General features: G+C 49.9%; 1 protein-coding gene across 4 annotated transcripts in view; it reads left to right on the top strand.

Moving 5' to 3' along the window:
• The window catches only part of PHACTR3 (phosphatase and actin regulator 3), a 218,227-nt gene that overhangs the window by 70,226 nt on the left and 122,652 nt on the right, over positions 1 to 25,349 (top strand). Inside the window, exon 1 of one of the 4 annotated variants that reach the window (XM_084775020.1) lies at positions 6,942 to 7,071. The exons of the other annotated variants lie outside the window; for them this stretch is intronic. The gene's annotated coding sequence lies outside the window, so the exon portion shown is untranslated. Of the gene's footprint in view, positions 1 to 6,941; positions 7,072 to 25,349 lie in introns of those variants that run through there. 4 annotated transcript variants of the gene reach the window in all.

The raw sequence follows: 25,349 nt of genomic DNA, 5'->3' as shown, positions 1-25,349 counted from the left end.
CCCTGTCTCAAAAAACCAAACCAACCCAAACCATCCCAGGCCCGGCAGTGATGTCACATGCCTATAATCCCAGCACTTGGGAGGCAGAGTCAGGGTGTCTAATTGTTTTCCACGAATAGGTAACTTTTACCCTGAGCCTCTCCAGGGAGCAGCGTTCTTCAGACATGGAGGGAAACAGGTGGCATAAGAGAAAGTGCGCCATACTCCTCAGCAGTGTGGAGGCCCCACAGAGGGGTCTGTAGATGTGGAGAGACACTGAGATTTGTCCTAACAAAGAAGGGGGTGAGTGTGGAAGTGGTAGCGGCAGGATTTGGTCTGGATCTTTAAGGCATCCTTCTTCTGGAGAAGGAGGCAGAGGGAACTTCTCTGCTGTCACCCAGGTGGGAGCGGGAGGGCAACGGAGGCTGCGAATGGGAAGTGGCCGCAAGAGCTACGGTAAGCTGGAGCCATACAAGAGGCCAAATTCCCCTGACTTGGCAGAGAAAGTGCATGTGTGTGTCTATGTGTGTGTGCATGCATGTGTGCATGTGTACATGCATGTGTGTGCATATGTGTATGTGTGGGGAGAGTACTTGTGTTCATTAGCTTTCTAGGAGTCCATGGCAAATGACCTCCAATATGGCTGCTTTGATGTGTGAGATGTATACTCTCCCACAAAGCTGGAGGTGACAATTCTGTAGTCAAGGTGTGAGCAGGGACACACACACACACACACACACACACACACACACACACACACACACATGCTAAAGATTCCTGGGAGGGGTCTTTCCACCTCTTGCACCTTCTGATGGCTCCTGCTGTTCTCAGCCTGTACTACAGCATCCCAGCCTCTGCCTCTGTGCCCCACACCTTCCGTGTGTGTGTGTGTGTGTGTGTGTGTGTGTGTGTGTGTGTGTGTGTGTGTCTTTTGTGTCCCACTACTTCTTGAGGACAGAGTCACTAGACTTGGGTTCCACCATAGCTCAGGATGGCCTCACTCTAGCTTAACTAATGAAATTTGCAAAGACCCTATTGCTAAGTGAGGTCCTTCTCTGAAGTTCAGAGTGGACATGACTCTTCAGGGGACAGTCTTCTGCCCACCATAGGGAGGAAGAGGGATTGCTTAGGATGTGTGGCAAAGTACCCGATGGATGCAGCTTCAGGTGAGGTGCTTTTTTCAGGGATTGGGGTGACAGTCATGGGTGTGAGGGCAATATGTCACGCCATGATGGGCAGGATGAGAGAAAGAGAGATCCTTCAACAGTCTAACCTCAGTGGCACACTTCCTCCAACCAGCTTCCACCTTCCAAGTTCCCCTCCCCTCCCAGATAGTCTATTCACACTTTGACTTTGTCAGTGAGTTGACCCACCCATTAGAGCAGAGGCCTCCAGATCCAGTCACCCCACAGAGCCCATTAGACAGCATCTAAGCCCCCACTACAGGAGCCTGTGGGGGACATTTTATGTTTAGGCCGTACCAGATAGCTCCAAAGTCCCATCTGGAGCTGATAGTGGCTTTGGAGGACAGACGCCAGCATTAGGACACCAGACCAGAAACACACATGGACGTATATGTGACAGGGCTGCCTCTAGTGAGATCCTTAAGTTAATTTTTTTTCATGAGTGAGTTTGACATCTTTTGATACACTCTGACATAGTGACTGCAGTTCTGATATGCTTCTTGGTAGCTCAGTTTCCAAAGGCCTTGTGTCTTTCATGACATGACACCCATCAAAGTGCTACTGAGCTACCTCATCCACGATCTGTATAGGCTCTGGGGCCCACTGACTGGGTGTCTCATCACAGCCCTGCCCCTTCTAGCTCTGTGGCTTCAGAGTGGACTCCGGCCTTCTCTGAAGTTTAGTTATTTTCTTTGTGAAAGATGAAAAGTCTTAGCAGTGAGCTGAAGGCAAAACTGTGGAGCGCTTGATTATGCTTATGGGACTCTGCTGGTTGTGTGTTTGGGTTTCACTTTTTTTTTGGTTTTTTTTGGGGGGGGGTTCACATTTTTAAAACTTTTTAAATCTTGAAGATGTATTTATTTTTATTTTTATTTTTATGTGTATGTTTTGTCTGCATGTATATCTATGCACCACATGCCTGCCTGGTGCTCACACAAGGCAGAAGAGGGCACTAAACCCCCCAGAACTCTAAGTGAACGATGGTTGTGAGCCACTATGTAAGTTTTATTGGGACCAAACCAGGATCTTCTTTGCATTACATGTATTGACTTGTTTTCCCCTTTCCTTAAACATAGATTCTCCTCTTCTCTCTCTCTCTCTCTCTCTCTCTCTCTCTCTCTCTCTCTCTCTCTCTCTCTCTCTCCCCTCTCTCTCTCTCTCTCTTTTGGTTTTTCAAGACAGAGTTTCTCTGTATAGCCTTGGCTGTCCTGGACTTAATTTGTAGACCAGGCTGGCCTCGAACTCACAGCGATCCACCAGCCTCTGCCTCCCAAGTGCTGGGATTAAAGGCGTACGCTCCCACGCCCCGGATCTTCTTAAAAGTGACAAGTTTTCTTAACTTCTGAGCCGTCATTCTAGCTCTAAAGTATTTTATTTTTGTTCATTGTGTGTGTGTGTGTGTGTGTGTGTGTGTGTGTGTGTGTGTGTATGTGTGTGTACATGTGTGCATGCATGTGTGACTGCAGTGCTTATGGAGGGCAGAAGAGGGCATTGGGCACCCTGGTGCTGGAGTTACAGGCAAAAAGGCAAACACCCCCTAAAGGATATAGGATGAAGATGATATAGAGAAATTCCAGGTTGAAGGGAAATCAAAACCTGTGCCTCTCTACCTTCCCTCGCCTCAACAGCTCACTTCCCTGGCGCTGCCCTTGACCTTGCACCATGCAGAACGATTCTTCGTCCACATGAACCTGAACAGCCCTTTACTCTGATCACATCCTACCACTCAGCTTCCTTGGGACCTTGTCCTCTAGTCCTTTTGGAGGCTCCTCCAGGGATCCTTCCTTTCCTGGCACAGTTCTAGCCACATGATAATCCAGCCTGGATCCCCAAGACCATTGGCTGATGTGCCTTTGGCTTTCAGTTCCATATTCAACTCCCAGCATTTTCCCTGAGCCCAGCGCTGGGCTCCTCATTGCAGAGACCACACGTATGCTTTGGCATGTTCAGCTCATGGTGTCCCACCAGGGCTGAGACCAAAGGGCTGTTTGCCAATCCATATGGTAGGATCAGGGAAGCAAAGGCATTCAGACCCTTGCTCAAGACTCACTGTCGACACTCACTGTGAGTACCATGCCTTGTCTTCAGACCCAGCAGATGCCCCCATCACTCAGCTCCCGCTGAGCCTCTGGGTAAGCCCTCTCCCATCCATCTCAGGGGATGATTGTCCTTCAGGTTCCGTGAGGCTTGAGTACAGGACTCTCCAGGCCCCTCTGCCCGCTCCACCCTCTCTCACGAACAGTGCCCATCTCTCTTCACTAGTGCAGTGTGCTTACTTTGCACCTGGCTCGCTGGTTTTGTCTTATTTTGTAATCAAGCACAAGCATCTATTTCAAGTAGTCTAAATTGAAGTTTCATTTCCCAAATTGCAGGCACGGCACAAGCAGTCTCCCAGGGAAACACCCACTTTAGCAGAAATTTACTTAGCTGTGCCCCTGGTGTAGGGGCGTTTGCAGAGCTTTAAAATGTTTGCTGTGATTACTAACATCGCAGGGACTCCTTCATGTCTGTGGCATTCATGGCATTTGGAATAGATTATACTTTTCTCAGGATAGAGTCCGAGACATAAACTTGAGCAGGTGAATGTTCTGGGGCCTCATAAAGCACAGGCAACCGACACTCCAAAGGGTTGTGCTAACCTAGGATGCTCCCCGTGCACACCGAGGCGCTTGATTTCAGTGTGCCCCGTAATGCCTAGGGAAGGGGTGGAGAGCTGAGAAAAGACAGTGACAGTATTTGTGACTTTCGGAGCTCAAGTGAAACGAATTTGTCTTGGAGCACAGTGCTGGGTTCATAAGCTATGTGCTCGGGCACTGGAACAAGAAAAAGCAGGCGGTGAGGCCAAGATGTGGCTGTGACAGGCAAGTGCTAGTTAGACAGGCTTCCCAGGGGCTCCAGGTTGAACTGGGTGGCAATACCCTGTGGGAGGTGGGGGAGGGGCCAGGATAGGGGAAGTACATGCACCTTCCGCAAAGAAGGAGCACAGGTAGAGATGGGTAAAAGCAAGTTTCCTAGTGTCCTGGTTGTGGTGACTGGATTGGGCTGGTTTTGAGTGTGCAGGGCTCGTGATGCCCAAAGGTTACAGATATCATCTTCCCAGGGGCACTAGGAATTGTAAATAGGCTATTGAGATAGCATGGGGCATCAGCGGGTTACAGGAACACTAAAGGTTGCCGTTAATGTGAGGAGGCTACCAGAGGCCCTGGACATAGTGTGCTTGTCAGTAAGAGTATGGAAGCTCTTGGGGCCCAGAACCCCAAGGACAGTTTGAGTGGTCCGGGTGTGAGTAAGAATGAAGATCCAAAGAGAATCTGGACTCAGAGACTTGGAGCCAGAGGAAGAGAAGCCATAGGTCTGGTACCTGATGCTCACCCATAGTGAGAAAAGGGGTGGCCAAAGCTGGCTCCTTCTCACTTGGGCTTTGGGTGGCAGAATGGACTAGAATGCTTTCTGTGGCTCATTCCTCAGCCTCACAGAGACACCCTATGTGAAGACACTCTTCGGCATCAAGTGCCATGTCATCAGTCTTTAGCCAGAGTCGGGGGGGGGGGAGGGGCGTCACTCACATGTGCCCTGAGTCTACCCATGCCCAGCCAAACCACCAGAACCCTGGTTTACTGCACAGGAACAAAGGGTTAGGTCTAGTAGCCCGAGGGGTGAGTGAGGGGTTCAGGATGGGGAGGGTAGTGGGGTATGAGGCTCAGGAATGCCTCTGTGTGAGTTATACTGGTGATGCAGAGACACTCAGAGCTAAACAGAGAAACAATGAGAGGTAGGGAGATCAAGAAAGCTCCAGACTGAAGCAGAGATGGGGAGAGGGAGCAGCAGCTGGCTCTCCATGCACACCGGGCAGATAAGGGGCCCAGACGATGGAGGGGAGGCACGTGTAGAAGGCTGGCTGGTGGTCCAGAAGCCTGGGACTCTGGAGGTCCCGCTCTATTACCCACTTTCCACTTGAGTAGTCTGAGTGGACTCTGGCTCCTCGCCCTCTGTCTTCTTAAATAATGGCTTGCTATTGTTGCACAGAAGCACCACAGCATCGCCCTCAAATGACCTTTTGTGGCTTCCTGTGACCAGACTGGAAACCCCAACCTGAGGCACAGTGTCTGAGATGCCAGGGCAGTGCTGCTGTGACTGGGTGCTGGGATGTCGATCACTGGATGTCACCACAGCTGGTGGGCTTTGATAGCCCATTTCCTCAGAGAGAGAGAGAGAGAGAGATAGAGAGAGAAATGTCTGCCTATAGATCAACTGGAGGGAGGCCAGCTCAGCAGGACTAGAGGCCCCACTCCCTCCACAGCTGCCTCCACTGTGACCCTGGGTCTAGTAGTGACCTCTGTCTTCTGTATCCTTGGTCTAGCTGAGTGCCCCTGGCTTCTTCTGAGGCAGGATGAGGCTTAAAGGTGTCCTGAGCCGGCCAAGGACTCTCCAAAGGACAGAGGCAGTTTGTCAGGGTCATTAGTGACCCTAGAATTAGATTACCCAGAATCCTTAATGGAAAGTGCTTCTGGGCAAACATGCAATAGATGTATAGTCCATCCAGGAATTTTCTGTGGGGCCCTGGCTCTGTGCTGAGGCTTCACTCTTGGGGTTTCTCTATCTCTACTGCCCCCTCTCTTCTTCTCTCCCTCCCGCAGTTCATGTCTCCAAGCCTTCCTGCTGAGGTCTTTGTTTATCTCATTTCAGCTGTGGGGAAGGATACCTGGTGTGCAGGTGGACACTGGGAAGTGAGGAGATGCCCCTCATGATGGGGGAACAGGGTTCAGTGCTCCCACTTGCACTTGGGGAAGGATCTGAGCCATGTTGATGTCACAGAAACCTGGTGACAGAGTTTGGCTAGTTTGCTTCTGGCCCGTGCTGGCTCTTTGTGGTAAAGAAAGGGTATGGGCACCATTCTCACCTCAGGGGCTCCTCTGCCTATAGGGGGTGTTGGCAGTGTGCCAAGTACTTTGGCTGTCATAACTGAATTAGAATGCGGGGCTCCTGAGAGTGCCCAGTGGGCACAAGTTAGGCGCATCGTTGAAGTTCTGTGATGTGAAGGCGCACCCCAGAGAAGCCTTTGCCATCGAGGCTGAGGATGGATGTTCTCACCCTGGCCTCCACTGAGGCTGACCTTCCTGTCCCATGCCTGAACCAACGACCCAGGGACCTGGAGTGAGTGTGGGATGTCAGGCGAGCCTCACACACTGGCCTCCCCATCACTCTGTGACATGACTGGGGGTCAGCATCTTTGTCCATGGGTTGAGTGTCAGAATCCTTTTGCTATAGTGGATCATGAACCCACAGGGTGGGCTCCAGACACAGTCAGGAGATCAGGACTGCAGGCAGTGGTGTGGGAAAGTCACACTCCTAAGAAGTCTCTAAGAAAAACATACTCCTAGCGCCCCCCCCCCCCCCGGCTCTGTTATCCTCGGAACTATCCCAAGTCTGAGGAGCAGCTGCTGGAAGAGCGGGTTTGTATATGAGGCTTAGGGCTTCTGTTCTGGAGAGTTCTGCCTCACTCTAGTGGGCTGCCAGCCCAGGCTATATTCCTGGAGGTATGGAGCAGAGTGGAGGCTGGGAGGGACCAGCCCCTTGGTCCCCTGAGCTGCTCTTCTGGCCCTGGGCTGCCCTCCTCACCCCAGCCCTGCTCCGCTCACGCATATCTATATTTAAGAATGTTTAAGGTAATAACGGGCTTCAGCCCCCAAAGGCAGACGGAAGCTTCCTTGCAATTGCAGTGTTGCACAGCGCTAGCTAGGCTGGAAGGTTTTCAGTGAGTGTGAATGAGCGAGTGAGCAAGCCTGGAGCTCCTTGCCAGCCTCTGCCTCCCAGGGCACCCGGGAACATCCAGGAGCCGCAGGGACGCCGAGTTGCTGGGGAAAATGGAGACTTCCATCCAGAACCACCCCTTGACCTTGGCCATGAGGCAAGTTGAGTCCCCTCCAAGGGTGGGCAGCTTTTTCGGGGAGACCTTTGACAGGCAAAGGCTGAGCAAATCCTTGCTGCAGCCTCTAGAATCAAAGGGACTATGTTGGATGGGAGCATGGGGTCCGGGAGGGTGCTGATCCTCTTCCCCGGGGCAGATTCTATTTACTTGTCCCCCTGGGTCAGACCAGGGCCAGCCCTGATCTTGTACCCTAGAGCCCAGAAAGAGCCAGTAGGTCAGCCTTTGTTCCCATGGAATGTCATTGTAACCTATTACTTCTGGGCTAGACACAAAAGCTTCACCTGCATGCCTTTTCATCCTGTACTGCGGGGTGATTTCCAGGAAACAATAGGTTGCTGCTTCCTTGGGTCTGCCTTCGTTTTGTCTCAAGCCATGTTTTGTGAACCTCGCTGGTTGGCAGTTTCAGGATTCATGTATGGCTGGGGATAAATTTTCCCCTGTCAGGAGTGATTGTCCCCCTGGGGGTCTCTGTCCCAACATCCCAGCTTGGGGATGTATGAGGGTTACTGTTTGATTCTGTATTCAAAGCATTCAATAGGTTTGGAAGTAAGGTTGGGGGTCTCGAGTCGGGATGGTATGTGATTTCAAGTTCATGGTTTCCTAAGGGGCCTGCCGTGCTCCAGGCTGCGTGGACGCTTTGACCCAACAGGAACCGGGTGTTCTGGATCCTGAGCACTTCGGGAGAAGGGAGAGTTCTGCACGCTGACAGACTCACCCGAGCCCCCACCCCAAACCTGCTTCCTCCTTAGGGGGCCTGGAAAGGTCAGCTCACACGCCTGGCGTGCAGTGCGGGTTTTGTATTGTGGATGGGGTACAGATCGGTGAAATACATACTAATTTTAAAAAACACAACCTTTAAGAATAATATATTATACACACATACACACACACACACCACATATATGTAATATAAACACATGGCTGAGGTTCATTCAGGAATAATCAAAGCTGGATTGTCTGGGTGATGTTCAGTTGCCACCTAGGTGTGACTCTTGCAGAAGGAAACATTCCCAGAATGATCTGTGAATTCACTGCTGTTCAGCTTCACAACTTGTACCAGTGAGGTAAAAAATAAGAGGAAAGCCCTCATGGAAACACGCTGTCTCTTTACGTACATCATGGTCTTTCCCTGTGCCACACTCATAAGTAAGCAGCTCAAGTAGTTTGCCGTTATGTGGACAGGTAATACGTATACATTTTTTTCTTGTTGTAAAGCGTTTATATTAATTCCTCAACAGTCAAGGAGTACTGTCCCCAGTCAGTGTTGCAGACCCCCAGCCTAGTGTCTGGACACTCGTGTTACCTGATGAAACCCCCTTGCTTGTGGGGTAATGGTTTAAATCCTGCGTGTTCAGAACCTCATTGTGAGGAGCAGCCTGCTTCCCTTGAGTCACGCACTGTGAATCTGCAGAGCTGCCAGAACAAAGTCCCCAGCCTGAAGACCCAGTCGGATCCTCCTATGGATGTGGCTGAAGCCAGTTTCTCTTGGATCGCAAGCTTGATGCTCCGGAGCCCTGGAGCTCTTGTGCTGAGCCTGGTGGAGCTATTTTTAGCTCCCTTCCCTCATGCATCCTGACATCATTTGACATGTCACAGCTGAGTCTCTTCTGTGCACGGCAGTTACTGTACTCTGTAATCTGTGTTTTGTGGGACAAAAATAGTCCTCACCAAGGCACATTTATTTACTGTGCATTGCATTTATTATTTGGGAGGAAAGTTTAAGATATCAATTAATTTTAAAAGAGCAAAAGAGCGCCGTGGAGAGTGTGAGAACTTGAGTCTGATGCTAGGACACATATATCAGCTGGATGTGGTAGTGAACCCTTGTGACCCCGACATTGCAGAAGCAGTGACAGACCCCTGGGGCTCCCTAGCCTGCCAGCGGAGCCTAGCTGATGAGTTCAGAGCAGCGAAAGACTGCTCAAGAGAAAGGTGAAGAATGAAGGACACCTCAAGCCTTCCCACTGAAACACACACATGCACACACCTGTGCATGTGCACGCACATGGATGAGCGCGCACACACACCACCATATACACAGACACAAACGTAGAGCCTATTTCTTTTATTTTGTTTCTCTTAGTCCGCCAGGCCCTGACCACCAAGGATGAGGACTGTTAATCCTGCCCCTGGACCAGGGGGCAGGGAGTCATACACCTGAGCTTGGAGCACCTGCATCACGCAAGGCTCACCTGTTGGGGTGGGAGGGGGAGGGTTGAGTCTCCAGACCTGGAGGGGCAGCACGACGATTTGATTTTCCATCAGTCTTGGATGACAGTGCCAGGGACATGGCCTGGGCCCCAGATCTAGGTCACCCTGGATAACTCAGGGATTTGGGGAGTATAGAGCCTACTTCAGAAATAGATAAAGTGCAGAGGATGTTGTTTCGTTGTATCCTGTTCACATGGTTGAGGGTGAACTTGACTAGGAAATATCTAAACATGCAAATCAGATATAGTAGTGGGGGCTGAGTACCGGGTGATGGCAGGAAGGAGTCCTTAAACTATGAGATGTGATGCTGGTGTTTTAGGGGAATAAGGTCCAGCTGTGCAGAGTTTGAGGGATGTGAGCCAGGCACTTGTCTCTGGGGGACTCGATGGTTGAGTCCATACACATGTGAATGAACGTGCTGCCGCTGAGCATACACGGTGAGGTCTGGGGTTGCCGTTCACTGGAGCTGTGGGTGTCACATTGCTCTTGAGCTGCATCTGATAAGCACCCAAAAGGCAAGGTAGACCTTAGTGACTCGGGAGAGCATCCCATAGCAGAGCTCCTGGCAGCAAGCACAAGGCCTGGGCTGCATCAGCATCACAGATGAAAACAGAAAACGGGGACGTGGATGATGGCAGAACGTAAATGGACACAACAGGCCTGTCTCAGCTAAGCTGCTCTGGGAACATCTGTGTGGATAAGGACGCACACACACACACACACACACATATGTGTGTGTTCATTCACTCATTCTCTCTCCCTCCCTCTCTCTTCCTCCCTCTCTCTTTCCCATCCCCCCACCGCCAGGGGGCATCTTCACCTTCTAGTCTTTCTTTATGCTTCCACTTTCTTTATGCTCCCGCCCACTTCCCTCCTCCCAGTCTCTGTACTCTGTGCTCACCCACCTCCTGCCCCTTCCTGGCCACCTGACTGCAATCTGGTCCTGAAGGACGCTGTCTAGGGATGTCCCCAGATCCACTCAGAGGGAAGGTGGGTCAAGTACAAGTTGTTTTCCTTGGGTCTTCCACGCTGCCCTGTCTGGAGCCATGCAGCATTTTCCCCTGTCTTAATATTCCAAACGTTCATAAGATATTTTGATAAGGCGTGGGTATATGCAGGAATGTCACAGGGTTCCGTCCCCCAAGTCTGACCTTACTGACTTGGCACATTTGTCACAAGGAAGAAGATAGAAAAATTAATATAACTTTTTCTCAGTCTCTCACTTTATTCTCTCTCTATTAAAAATAATTTATTAGTTATTTGGGAATGTGTACCGTGTATCCGGTTCCTCTCAGATCCGCACCACTTCTTCCTCTGTTCCTCTAAACCAATCATGTCCAGTTTGTGTTGCCCATGTACTCTTGGCTCTTTGGCCATCCACTGGGGAATCTCATCGGTGTTGCGCATGTGCTTCTCAGCCAGATAGCAAGCACCTTATTCAGTAGAGTGCGTGGGAGGCCGAGCCCACAGGAGGTTACTGTTGGCAAATGGCAAGGACTCAGGTTTGCAAAGCTCATGGCCCCAGTCCTGCCCTGGGTTCAGATAGGCAGGAACCAGGCTTCTCAGGGCCACCAGGCACCTGCCAGTCAGTGTGCGTGGGGCCGGGTAAGGGGGCGTGAACAAGAGCAAGCAAGCTTGCTGCTGCCTTGAGTTTGCATGTTGTGGAGGATAATCAGAAAGAGCACCCATTATCCTGCCTGCAAGCAGTGAGCATTGTGGGAAATAAAAGGAGAGAATAGGACAGGGTAAGGAGACTTACCTGTGTGGTGGGTGGCAGACAACAGAGCATTCGACACAGTTGGCAGGGTGGGTGGCATCTGAGCCAGGACCTGATGGAGTCAGGAAATGAGGGAGGTGGGTTTCTCTTTGCAAACGGGGGATGCTCCAGAGTAAAGACCCCCACGTGAGAACCTGCTTGAGAGGAGGAGTCCAGGGCAGCTGAAGCTGCAGGGAGTTCCTGCAGAGAGACAGGAGACAACACGGTGATCAGCGATCCATTGGCTTTTGGTCTGAATGTGATGGGGGGTCACTGGAGGTTTGAAATTCAGAGTAGTGCCCAGCCACTGGTAGAAGAGAGCCCTGGGACCCCCAGGATGAGGACAGACCAGCAAGAAAGAGGGCTGGCCAGGCTTCCAGGCAGCTGAGGGGATGGCCACAGAGAGGCCCATGTCTAGAAGACAGAGCTGACAGGACTGGCTGCAGGGATGGATGGAGCAGGGGCGGGGTAGATGAAGCTCTCTGGGGGTGGGGGGGGCGTGGCACTTAGCTTTGTTCTCAGCTGTGGGAGAAGGGAGCTGGGGGGAGGGGAGGCTATGGTAGAGCAGTCGGGGGGAGATGGAAGCACAGTTGTAACTATGATGGCTTTGAGAAACGTGTCAGACCTCCGCGTGAAGAGGACAAATCCACAGTGAGATCTGTTGGTCTCAAGTTGGGACAGCAGTCAGGGTTGAAGGGGCCCTTGCAGGAGACCACAGTTGTACACGTGCTGAGCCTCTGTACTCTTTCCCAGACTCACTTATTTGTCTGCTGCCTGCGTCTAATTTGCTGAATACTTTCTTTTAATCAAAGTCTTTAAAAAAAGAATTCTTTTTTCAAAGGAAATCTCATGTCGGAAGCGGAAATCCAATAGCCCTGTCTTTGATGAAAGGCAGCCGTTAAATGACTATACAGCCATATGTAGCAGGCTGAGGAGACGCTCAGCGGGTAAAACGCTTGCTGCACAAATTTGAGGGCCCGAGTCTGTGATCCTTGCACCCACATAAAAAGCCAGGCATGGTCACCTGCACCTTTAACCTCCACACTGGGGAGGGGATAAGGTGGGGTGGGGAGACCCCGGGGTCTGAATAGCCACCCAGCCTAGCCAGTCAGTGATCTCCAGGACGCCCAAGGGATTCTGTCTTGAAGACGAGGATGGAGATCAATAAGAAGAAATACAACCACTGGCCTCCACATTCAGGGCACGTGTGCACACACATGCACAGGTGCACACTTATACAACACATACACACAAACACACACATACACACACACACACACACACACACACACACACACACACACACCAAACCAGTAAACAACACAGCACATGTAGTTCATGCTAGACATGATCCCCTTCTCCAAGGGTTTTAGGCCAGAGGGCCCTCAGAACTTTGTAAGTACAGCAGCAGCAGCAGCAGCAGCAGCAGCAGCAGCAGCAGCAGCAGCAGCAGGTGTCAGGCTGTCACAGGCAGCAGAGTGCCAGATTAAGGCAAGGCTCCCCAATGGTCTCTGACGGCCAGAAGGAACTGAAGAGACACTGGTGTCTATTATCTTAATCAGGGCCACAAAGTCCCTAAATCACATCATGATTATCTTCTCTGTGCCTGACCCTTGAAGAGGCCCCGAGTGGAGCAGCTGATCACTGGGGAGAATAGAACTAGGAGGCTTGGGGTCCGCCTTGGCCCTTGGGGTCTGCCTTGGCCCTTGGGGTCTGCCTTGGCCCTTAAGGTCCGCCGTGGCCCTCCCCTAGATGCTCTGTTCCTTTTTCTCAACTTTAAGACAAAATACCCTCTAGAAGCAACTGAAGGGAGAATGGCTTTTTGTGGGCTCACAGTGTGACAGAGGCATGAGAGAGCTCATGGTGGTGGCAGTGTGCTGGGTCTTCTTATATCCCGCCAGACCACAAAGCAGCACTTTTTGGCTAGACTCTTGGGGTCAACGTCCAGCAGCCCCCTTTTCTACCAGGTAGTCCCTCTCTGCTGGAAGCTCCACAGCTTCCACAGTGACCGTACCAGATGAGGATGGTGTATTTAAGCATATAGGGGGCATTTCACTGTCAAACTGTATCTACTGGCAAGCTGGCTTCTCCTTCACAGATTTAAGATGGTGACCCAAGAGAGAGGAAAGGGCAGTGTACCTCAGGTGGTTCTAGGGAGCGACACTGGCCCAGCTGGGAAGGCTAGCGGGCCTCCATTCTCTCAGAGCATTCCCATTGGAGTTTGGTCTTTTGAAGTCAAGTAACCTGCTTCTTGAATGAGATTCATTCATTCATTTATCCATTGATTCATTCATTCAGTTTGCTTGTGTAGCTAAAGTCATCGGAGAGGAGGGAGCCTCGGTTAGGAAATGCCTTCATGAGGTTAGGCTGTGGGCAAGCCTGCATGCCACTCTCTTAATTAATGATTGATGGAGTGGCAGCCCATTGTTGAGTGGGGCCATCCCTGAGCTGGTGGCCCTGGGTTCCTTAAGAAAACAGGCTGAGCAAGCCACAGGGAGCAAGCCAATAGGCAGCAGCACCCCTCCATGGCCTCGGCATCAGCTCCTGCCTTCTGCTTCCTACCCTGCTTGAGTTCCTGTCCTGACTTCCTGAGTTTCTATCCTGATGAACAGTGTTAATGGAGTGTAAGCCAAGTAAAGCATTTCCTCCTCAAGTCGCTTTGGTTATGGTGTTTTATCACAGCAGTGCAAACCCTGACTAAGACATTGGGTGTTCTCAACTGCTGAGCCATCTCGCCATCTCTCCAGCCCTGGCTTTCTTTGCCCATTAGTTTTCCCACTGGGAGTTTATTTCAGTCTCTTTCTCTGGTTGCTGGTTTTCAATGCCTGATGTGCAATGCCAGATCTGATCTCTCCCACTGCAGAGCTGTGTAGCACAGGGCTGGGTATTTTCTTAGCCTTGGGCTCCTAGTCACTGTATGATATGTAAACCTTGGGAAACTGCAGCTTATTTCAGGATTCCTGCCTCGTGCTCCAGTCTGTCTCTGACTTATTTTCTCCCCAGTCGCCTGCTAGACATCATCTCTCGTCCCCTGTTCCCATCATCCCTTGTTCACACCATCTCCTGTTCCCATCATCCCCTGTTCCATCATCCCTTGTTCACATCATCTCCTGTTCCCACCATCCCCTATTCCCACCATCCTCTGTTCCCACCATCCCCTGTTCCCACCATCCCTGTTCCCACCATCCCCTGCTCCCACCATCCCCTGTTCCCACCATCCCCTATTCCCACCATCCTCTGTTCCCATTGTTCTGGGCATAAACTCCAGACTCAACCACATGCTCTGAGATCTGGTTTCACCTCCATTCCTGGGGAGCACAAACCACACAGCCTGGGATCTGGGCCACCTGAGTTTGAAACCTGGCTGCACTGCCTGTTGCCTCCACCACCGGGCCCCATGCTTTCCTAGTCTGTAGAGCAGCGATGACAAAAGGCTCCATCCACTCACAGTTGTCCCGGAGCTTGGTGAACGTGTGGGTGTTGAGCCCTGCTTGGCACGTGACTGGTGTGGTGCAGGAATTTGTTGTTTCTGCACTCGTGCCACACTGACACTCCTTGAACGCCTGCTCTTTGAACTTGATAACCCTTTTCAAGCTCAGGAGCATCACTGCTGTTGTCCTCACTCTAAGAACACCTTACACTCATTGCTAGGCCAGCCTGTGGTTCTTTGGGTCTCCCATCAAATGGTACCTCCTGAAAATGGTCCTCATGGCCTCCCTAAAGAGCCTCGCAACTCCAATGTTCTCCATCATAGCTTTGCTTGGTGGTTTGTGTTTCTCTTGATTAGAACCTTTCTGACACAAGGGAGGCCATCCTGCCAATCACTGTCTACACCATGTTGTCTGGAGCAGAGGGCCCTCAGGACAATTGGGTAGATAAAGGAGGAGGTCTGAGGTGTGGAGTGTGGGGTGCATGGTGTGGTCTTACACCCTGCCCGCCTTGTCTTTACATGAATTTGTAAGGTGCCAACTTCTAAGGCACACCTGTCTCTTAGGCCCTATGTCATGTGGCAGACTCCTGCAAGGTGTCCAGTTCTTTGCGACCAGAATCATGTTTCCTGATTGGCTGGGAACAGAATGGGTATGGGCTGGCCTCGCTGCCTACGTGTGGCCTCAGCCTGACCATTTACTGACCAAGTAACCCTACAACCATATTTTAGCCCTCAGTAGTTCACTATCCTCATCTGTACAAGTGGAATAAATGATAATATATCTCCCAGGGATGTAGGGCAGATTGAATGAGTCTGTTACATTAATAGTCCTGGAACCAGCACTTGGTCTATAGTAAGTAGTATTTGAATGTGAGCTGCAATGAGATTGTCAATGGTGGTGATGGCGAAGGTGATGGTTATGCCGATGATGATAGTTATGAGTGATGCGATGTAGTGATGGCAATAATAATGACCGTAGTGATGGTGGTAGAGCATTTGACCACGCTGCTGCTGATACTGCTACTACTGATGGTAGTGGTAGTGATGACAATGGTAGTCATGGTGATGGTGAGAATGATGGTATAATGATGGCAATGAAGGCAGTGACAGTGACAGTGATAAATAATGATGATGAAGAGGATGGTGATGGTGGCAAAGGAGATGATGGTGATGGCATTGGTGTTACAGTTGGCAAGGATGATGGTGATGGTGACAATGGAAACGAGAATAAAGGTGGTGATGGTGAAGATGGTGATGTTGATGATGGTGATGACGGTGGTAGTATTAGGATGTCACCATTGGTGACAGTATTGTGTTATAGTTAACCTATCTGTTTGGCGTAGGAAGCCAATAACTGACACAAAGAGACTGAAATGCAGTTCAAAGCTGCAAGCACTACGCTGGGCAGGATCTAAACTGCTACTAATCTAACAATAAACTAAAATAAACTACTCTAATCCTCAAGCACTTGCCAATCTGATCCTCCCTGGGTGGCTTCTCTCCCCCAACTACCCCCATCAACTGTCAAACCCTCCAGGTTCCTCCCACTCCCCCGTGGAAGTCCCTCCTTCCACTTCCCTTTCCTTCTGCCCATCTGATTGGCTAATTAGCATTTTATTGGCAGCTGCTACATCCACTCAAGGCATTCCTCCACAGTGTTGTTTGAATGATGATGGTATGATAATGGTGACAATCGTGATCATGGTTATGGTGACAGAGATAGCAATATTGTTTGAGGCGGTGATGGTGAAGGAGTTGTGGTTCCTTGTGATAGAGGTCAAAATATGGAACAGAATGGATTTAATGAAAACTGTGGGGAGTTAAGTAGGAAGCTAGGTCACAGGTCAGCATTGCCAGGGACTGGACAACCTTTGCTAGGAGTGTCAAGTGGATGTGGCAGACTCACAGTCCTGGAATCCATGCCAGCTGATGGCAGATTGCTCTTTCTGAGTGTGGCCTAGAGCCTCCCAGAGTGTTGAGGATGACTTTGGAGCTGTGATTCTCACTCTTTCTGTGGCACAGGATCCATTTTAAGGTTTCCAGTCTGTTACACATTGATCCTTTCATGGATGTGGAAAGAAATGCCATCAACACATTCCTCTTAAGGGTGCAGGGATGTGCATTTGCACCAAACAAACACTTCGTTGCTATTAGCAACGCCTTCCAGGTGGGCACTGATCAGTGGTCATCACCGTCATCTTTGCCATCATCATCACTGCCACTGCCACCATTGCCACCACCATACTATTGGCTAGCATCATTTTAGCTGTGATTCACCCTGGGCATTGAACCTGCAGAGCTGGGAGCGTCCGTATGGAGGAAAATATTTACTTGAGGCTGGCACTACCTTTGATGCCCAATACTGTCTGTTTTCTCTTGACTAAAGATCAGAGTAAAGCCTCAAGCATGGAGCCGTGGAAGGGCACAGAGTCTTGCCAGAATGTAGTAATTGTCACAGTGTAATAATTGCATTGACTTGTGTCCATTGCATTTGTGTGTATGTGAGTGTGTGTGTGTGTGTGTGTGTGTGTGTGTGTGTGTGTGTGTCTACAAAACATTTTTGGAAATTGATTCTGATATTCCTAGTAGAGTCAGAATGTAAAGTTCCTTCCATAGGTAAGTTCCTTTAGGTGCCTAAAATAGGTTCCTTAAAATACAGTTAATGCTTCTGAATGTATTCACAGATCAAACCCCACAAAGGTGGTGCCAGGAGGATTCTTGACACCTTTGTAGAGTACTCTAGCTGGAGCTCAGGCCAGCTGGTGGCATTGGAGTGTGTGTGGAAGTTTGGGGTCACTTGGGGGAATATAAGCTGTTCCACCCCATCCCTGGGTAGGGTTAGCTTCCTCATCATAAACTCCTGCAGCGTGATAACCCACAGAAAGAGACAGAAAAGCCGATCAGTCAGCTTAGGTGTTGCGTCCTGAGAATGTGTGCCTGATTGCTCCTTCCCCTGGCGTTGCTGGGAAAGCTCAGTGCACAGCTTTAATTCAAGCCTGCACTGCTCGCTCGGAACTCTGACCTGTGCCTAGGCACATAACAAGCCAGTGACTCACGTACCTTCCCTGCTGTTACTTTCTCTCTGCTTTGTTCTTGACTCAGTTTTCTGTTTCACCCATCACATACTTACTCTCATAAAAATGGGAGGCGACCTTTCAATCTTTTTTTTTTCCAGTGTGGTGTGTAATGAATCAATGGTGAATAGATAAATAATGGCAAAACCTCAAACTGAGATTTTTTTTTTCATCTGGTCAGGACAGAGAGGCAAAGAGCACTGTGGGATACCAGCTCTATTCCCTAGCTCAGGCTGGGTGATGTCACACTTGTTCCTAGCATTAATTTCTATTCTTTGCCAGTGTTCGGATCTCAGGCCTTTATTTAAGATACAACACAGAACTCTCCGAAGCTCATATTTGCATCCTGTGTGGGCCGAGGTGCCTGGCTTCATTCCTGCTATATATACCCCAGCATCTCCTGGGTATTTTTAAATGCGCCTCTTCAGAGCCAGATTCTCTGTCATGTACAGACTTATCACAGCACACCAGTGAGCTGCCACGAGGTTCCCAAAGTCCTGGGGGCAGATGGCACCTAGCCCATGTGTGCTCACAAGTGGGCACCGTGGCTCCTGGAGGCTCTACAGGGCCACCTTGGAGGGAGGATAGAGCTTGGTTCATTGCTGTTGGTGCCCTCTTGCAGGATGTCAGGAGGCTGCATCACCTGCTGCTGCATCCAGACATCTGAGAGTCACCATCCCTCCATTAGTGCCTTTACCCTCACCCATGTCAAGTCCTGATCCCCAGGGTCCTGCTGGGGTACAGCTCATTTTTATTTATGTTGTCACTAATGCCCACCATGCGGAGGGCTGACCCCTGGAAAGCTGCAGAGGCGTCTCAGTTCTCCTCCTCTGTTAGGCCCTTTAATTGAGTCTCTGATGGGTAACTGGAGCAGCCTTTTGTTCATGTGTGTGCTCCAGTGTGTATGCACACACACGTGGATACAGGTGTGTGTGCAGGTATGTGTGTGTGCATGTAGAAGTCAGAGGCCAGCAACCTCAGCTGTCATTCCCCGGGCCTTGTGTCTACCTTGTTTTTGAGATCTAAGGATGCTTCTGTCTCCACCTCCCCAGCAGTAGGATCATGAGCACGTGATACCAGACCTGTTTGTTTGTTTTTAAATGAAGGTTCTAGGACTTGAACTCAGGCCTTCAAGCTCTCAAGGCCAACAGTTTACAACTGTGCTACAACCAGGGCCTGGGTGTGATCTTTTATATCTGAAGTCTTGCTGGGGCTGAGCACTCATGCTGTCCCATGCCTGTGTTTCTATGCTGCTTAAAATTTCTTGCTAGTTTAACCAGGATTTGTAAGAAGAAACAAACAAATATATTACATCCTTCATATAATAACAAGTGACATCATTTGCCACAGCACTAATTCCTTTTCCCTGCTCCTTCAGCCTGGTGGCAGCGTGATCCTCTAGCCTAGGTCTGTGTGTTATATACAGGTCTGTGTGGTATACACTGGTCTGTGTGATATATACAGGTCTGTGTGGTATATACTGGTCTGTGTGATATATACTGGTCTGTGTGGTATATACAGGTCTGTGTGGTATACGCTGGTCTGTGTGATATATACTGGTCTGTGTGGTATATACAGGTCTGTGTGGTATATACAGGTCTGTGTGGTATATACTGGTCTGTGTGGTATATACAGGTCTGTGTGGTATATACAGGTCTGTGTGGTATACGCTGGTCTGTGTGTTATACACTGGTCTGTGTGGTATATACAGGTCTGTGTGGTATACGCTGGTCTGTGTGGTATACGCTGGTCTGTGTGTTATACGCTGGTCTGTGTGTTATACACTGGTCTGTGTGGTATATACAGGTCTGTGTGGTATATGCAGGTCTGTGTGGTATATACAGGTCTGTGTGGTATATACTGGTCTGTGTGGTATATACAGGTCTGTGTGGTATATACAGGTCTGTGTGGTATATACTGGTCTGTGTGGTATATACAGGTCTGTGTGGTATATACAGGTCTGTGTGGTATATACAGGTCTGTGTGGTATACGCTGGTCTGTGGTATACACTGGTCTGTGTGGTATACACTGGTCTGTGTGGTATATACAGGTCTGTGTGGTATATACAGGTCTGTGTGGTATACACTGGTCTGTGTGGTATACACAGGTCTGTGTGGTATACACTGGTCTGTGTGGTATATACAAGTCTGTGTGGTATACACTGGTCTGTGTGGTATACACAGGTCTGTGTGGTATACACTGGTCTGTGTGGTATACACTGGTCTGTGTGGTATATACTGGTCTGTGTGGTATATACAGGTCTGTGTGGTATATACAGGTCTGTGTGGTATACGCTGGTCTGTGTGTTATACACTGGTCTGTGTGGTATATACAAGTCTGTGTGGTATATACAGGTCTGTGTGGTATATACAGATCTGTGTGGTATATACAGGTCTGTGTGGTATATACAGGTCTGTGTGGTATATGCTGGTCTGTGTGGTATACGCTGGTCTGTGTGTTATACACTGGTCTGTGTGTTATACACTGGTCTGTGTGGTATATACAGGTCTGTGTGGTATATGCAGGTCTGTGTGGTATATACAGGTCTGTGTGGTATATACTGGTCTGTGTGGTATATACAGGTCTGTGTGGTATATACAGGTCTGTGTGGTATATACTGGTCTGTGTGGTATATACAGGTCTGTGTGGTATATACAGGTCTGTGTGGTATATACAGGTCTGTATGGTATACGCTGGTCTGTGGTATACACTGGTCTGTGTGGTATACACTGGTCTGTGTGGTATATACAGATCTGTGTGGTATATACAGGTCTGTGTGGTATATACAGGTCTGTGTGGTATATGCTGGTCTGTGTGGTATACGCTGGTCTGTGTGTTATACACTGGTCTGTGTGTTATACACTGGTCTGTGTGTTATATACAGGTCTGTGTGGTATATGCAGGTCTGTGTGGTATATACAGGTCTGTGTGGTATATACTGGTCTGTGTGGTATATACAGGTCTGTGTGGTATATACAGGTCTGTGTGGTATATACTGGTCTGTGTGGTATATACAGGTCTGTGTGGTATATACAGGTCTGTATGGTATACGCTGGTCTGTGGTATATACTGGTCTGTGTGGTATACACTGGTCTGTGTGGTATATACAGGTCTGTGTGGTATATACAGGTCTGTGTGGTATACACTGGTCTGTGTGGTATACACTGGTCTGTGTGGTATACACTGGTCTGTGTGTTATACACTGGTCTGTGTGGTATATACAAGTCTGTGTGGTATACACTGGTCTGTGTGGTATACACAGGTCTGTGTGGTATACACTGGTCTGTGTGGTATACACTGGTCTGTGTGGTATATACAGGTCTGTGTGGTATATACAGGTCTGTGTGGTATACACTGCTCTGTGTGGTATACACTGGTCTGTGTGTTATACACTGGTCTGTGTGGTATATACAAGTCTGTGTGGTATACACTGGTCTGTGTGGTATACACAGGTCTGTGTGGTATACACTGGTCTGTGTGGTATACACTGGTCTGTGTGGTATATACAGGTCTGTGTGGTATATACAGGTCTGTGTGGTATACACTGGTCTGTGTGGTATACACTGGTCTGTGTGTTATACACTGGTCTGTGTGGTATATACAGGTCTGTGTGGTATACACTGGTCTGTGTGTTATACACTGGTCTGTGTGGTATATACAAGTCTGTGTGGTATACACTGGTCTGTGTGGTATACACAGGTCTGTGTGGTATACACTGGTCTGTGTGGTATATACAGGTCTGTGTGGTATACACTGGTCTGTGTGGTATACACTGGTCTGTGTGGTATATACAGGTCTGTGTGGTATATACAGGTCTGTGTGTTTATACACTGGTCTGTGTGGTATACACTGGTCTGTGTGGTATATACAGGCCCCTGTGTTATATACAAGTCTGTGTGTCAGGGATTCCAACCTCAGTCTGAAATGAGAGGAATGTCTTTGGATTGATGCTAACACTGACTGCTCGTAATGACTCTTGTCAGACAGACATTGTTCTTTTTATGGAGGGAAATTTATCGGAGTCTTTCTTCTTTTATGATGTCTGGGTTTTGTGTCGCAGTTCGAAGGGACTTCCACACTTCAAGAGTATTTTAAAATGTCTTCTTTTAGTCTCTTTAGGCTGTCTTCTTTTTTTTTAATATCTAAAGCTTTGCTCAATCTGGAATTTGTTTTGATATGAAGTATGAGGAGTGCGTTCAAACTTCCTTTTTATTTTTCTGGTGCTGGAGATCAAACTTGGGACATGTGCCATAAAGTGCAAACATCAGCCCCTAGTTACTGAAGACTGGCTGGCCTCTACCTCCAGACACCCCTGCCTCAGTCTCCCTAATGCTGGGATGACAGGTGCTTATAACCATCTTTGACTTCAATAACTTTCCTTATAGACTCCCAGGAGTTGTTCTGAGGCCATTTACTGACTGACCCCCAATTCTGTCACCCCCTTCGTGAATGGTGAATGTACTCTGCTCCCCTATGATGCTGGGCATGCCTTGTTTCCTCACTGAGATCTGTCTCTTCCTGGAATTTTTGTGTTTTGATTATCACACCCTATTTATATGTTTTAATAACTGGAAACCACCGCTTCCCCTTTACCTGCCTCTTCTTTCCAATGTAAATGGTACCTTATTTACTATATTTCTTTCAAATCTTTGATCACTTACTGGCATTTTTTGGTCATGTGGGAATCACTGAATGTTAATGAAAGAAGGATGTGTCCTTTCTAGAGCCTTCTGTTTCCTTCTTAGGGAGCACAATGGTTTTGTCAAAGTGGGGCATATGGGGTATCTGATAAAGGGAAGAAAGAATTCAACCCCCTTCTCCTCCCCTCCACCTCACCTGACCCCCCATCTCCACCCCTTCACCTCATCTGACCCCCGTCTCCCCCCCTTCACCTCATCTGACCCCCATCTCCACCCCTCCACCTCACCTGACCCCCATCTCCACCCCTTCACCTCACCTGACCCCCATCTCCTCCCCTCCACCTCACCTGACCCCCATCTCCACCCCTTCACCTCACCTGACCCCCATCTCCACCCCTCCACCTCACCTGACCCCCATCTCCACCCCTTCACCTCACCTGATCCCCATCTCCACCCCTCCACCTCACCTGACCCCCATCTCCACCCCTTTACCTCACCTGACCCCCATCTCCACCCCTCCACCTCACCTGACCCCCATCTCCACCCCTTCACCTCACCTGACCCCCCATCTCCACCCCTCCACCTCACCTGACCCCCATCTCCACCCCTTCACCTCACCTGACCCCCATCTCCACCCCTCCACCTCACCTGACCCCCATCTCCACCCCTTTACCTCACCTGACCCCCATCTCCACCCCTTCACCTCACCTGACCCCCCATCTCCACCCCTTCACCTCACCTGACCCCCATCTCCACCCCTTTAACTCACCTGACCCCCATCTCCACCCCTTCACCTCACCTGACCCCCATCTCCACCCCTTCACCTCACCTGACCCCCATCTCCACCCCTCCACCTCACCTGACCCCCCATCTCCACCCCTTCACCTCACCTGACCCCCATCTCCACCCCTTTAACTCACCTGATCCCCATCTCCACCCCTTCACCTCACCTGACCCCCATCTCCACCCCTTCACCTCACCTGATCCCCATCTCCACCCCTCCACCTCACCTGACCCCCATCTCCACCCCTTCACCTCATCTGACCCCCATCTCCTCCCCTTCACCTCACCTGATCCCCATCTCCACCCCTTTACCTCACCTGACCCCCATCTCCACCCCTCCACCTCACCTGACCCCCCATCTCCACCCCTTTAACTCACCTGACCCCCATCTCCACCCCTTCACCTCACCTGACCCCCATCTCCACCCCTCCATCTTCACCCGACTCAGAGCCTTCAACTCATTCCTAGCGTTTCATCTGAAGCCTGGCTGGTGGTCAGGACCTGACCTTATACGTGTCTGGTGATGTCATCCTGTGACCTCATCCTATAACTTCACTGTAATCTCTAGCTCACAACAGTCCCTTCTGCTCTGTTGTGACTGAGCTGAGCTAAGGGATTCAGCCATATTCTTTCTGCTCCTATTCTGAGACAGTACAAGCTACTAGAATAAAAAGGTGTGTGTGTGTGTGTGTGTGTGTGTGTGTGTGTGTGTGTGTGTGTGCATGTGTGTGGCTCCCTCAGGTGTCTTCCTCCAGTACCACCCAACATTTTTGAAAGTGTCTCTCCCTGGCCCGAGGAGGCTAGGCTGACTGGCCGTTGAGCTGGGGAAACCCGCCTGGGATCTCAGACTCACATCAGCACACCTGGATTTCTGTTCTTGGATTCTGGGGACCGAACTCGGGTCCTCTGCCTGCAAGGCAAACTCCATATCAACCGAGCCATCACTCCAGCTCTAGCACTTCAGTCTTTTATAAGGTTGGCTCCCCTAAGTCTTACGGGAGACTCTACCACAGTTTGGGGTGTGGCTCTCATTGACGAAGCAGTTTGGGCCCATCCAGAGAGACAGAAATCCTGCAGGCGCTACCCTGATGGAGCCACTCAGCCCACGCTTTAGTGAAAGTGCTTGGGATTGGGTGGCAGTCCAGAAGGTCACACAGCTCAGCTTGGAGGCGCCCTTGTTTGTGCTTGCTCTAATTCTGCGTCAGTTTATAAATAGCACCCGGCCAACTGCCCAGTGATGATTTGGGTTGTCCCTCACCAGGGCCCTTGAAGCCGGGATGTGATTTTCTGTGGGTCCCCGTGACCTCAGAGGAGGAGGGATGTGGAGGACAATGGCAGCTGACATCTTGTCACCCTCTGCCCACCATTCTCTGCACTCGCCATGCACTGCTCAGAGTTGTTTTCATACAGCCTTTTATCCCCATATTATGAGTGAAGCAAGTAATCCCAGGAATGCCAAAGCCTAAATAAAAAATTCCCTCTTTTAATTTGCTTCTGTGAGGTCTTTTGTTCACAGAGGCGAGAAAAGTAACAGAAACCTGGTACCGAGGAAGCAGAGTCATTCCTGCCACTACACAGACTTTCTTAGGTCTGTAGAGCTGGCTTGCAGCTGAAAGATCTGGGCAATGGGTGGCTGTGGTGTGAGTGAGGAAAACCCTGCAGCTGGAAGCAGGAACTGTTGGTCATTTGACTAGAGGCCGTTTGTGTCCCATTTTGGAAAAGAGTTCATCCGTGTCACACTTGTAGCCTGAGTGATTGAGTGAGGCTGGATGTAAAAGTCAAGGACTAGTTTACTTGGTGGAGAAATTTGAAGGCAGCATAAAATTCAGGCTATGGCACAGTTGTTGCTAGCTGCCTTTGACCAGGTGTATAGTGGGTATTGCAAAGATCTGGAAAACATTCTGTCTGAGCAGAAAGGGCTTCCTTGAAATCGCAGACAACATGATTGGGTTGGCTAATGAGGTTAGTGTTGCTACAGAGAAGGCCCATGCCTTGAAGATAGGGCTACAGGGAGTGTGCCTGAGATGGAGAGCCCAGCCATGGAGAATCCCAGTGTGTAGAGGGGGACCCACAGAGGTGCTGTTTTCCATGATGACTCCCAGGAGCTACCACAGCTGTGCTTCAAAGGACGCCACCACTTCTTGAGCTGTTGGCCAAACTTGGCGTCATCCGTGTGGTGCTGGTGTGGCAGGGTCAGCCAATGCTAAGCGTGAAGCTTGGACAACGAAACTTAGCTTGCTGTAGAGACCCTAGGATGATGGAGATACCAGGAATGTGGGCCATCTGCTGACAAGGCTATAGGCAGTGAGTAGAGCCGGCAAAAGAGAGAGGCCGTGTGTGCTGCGGGTGCAGGTGGGGCTGC

This window comes from Acomys minous, assembly GCF_964271855.1.
Source record: "Acomys minous genome assembly, chromosome: 3".
Lineage (NCBI taxonomy): Eukaryota > Metazoa > Chordata > Mammalia > Rodentia > Muridae > Acomys > Acomys minous.
The sequence above is the reverse complement of the archived record's forward strand: the minus strand, read 5'-3'. Positions and strand labels throughout refer to the sequence as shown.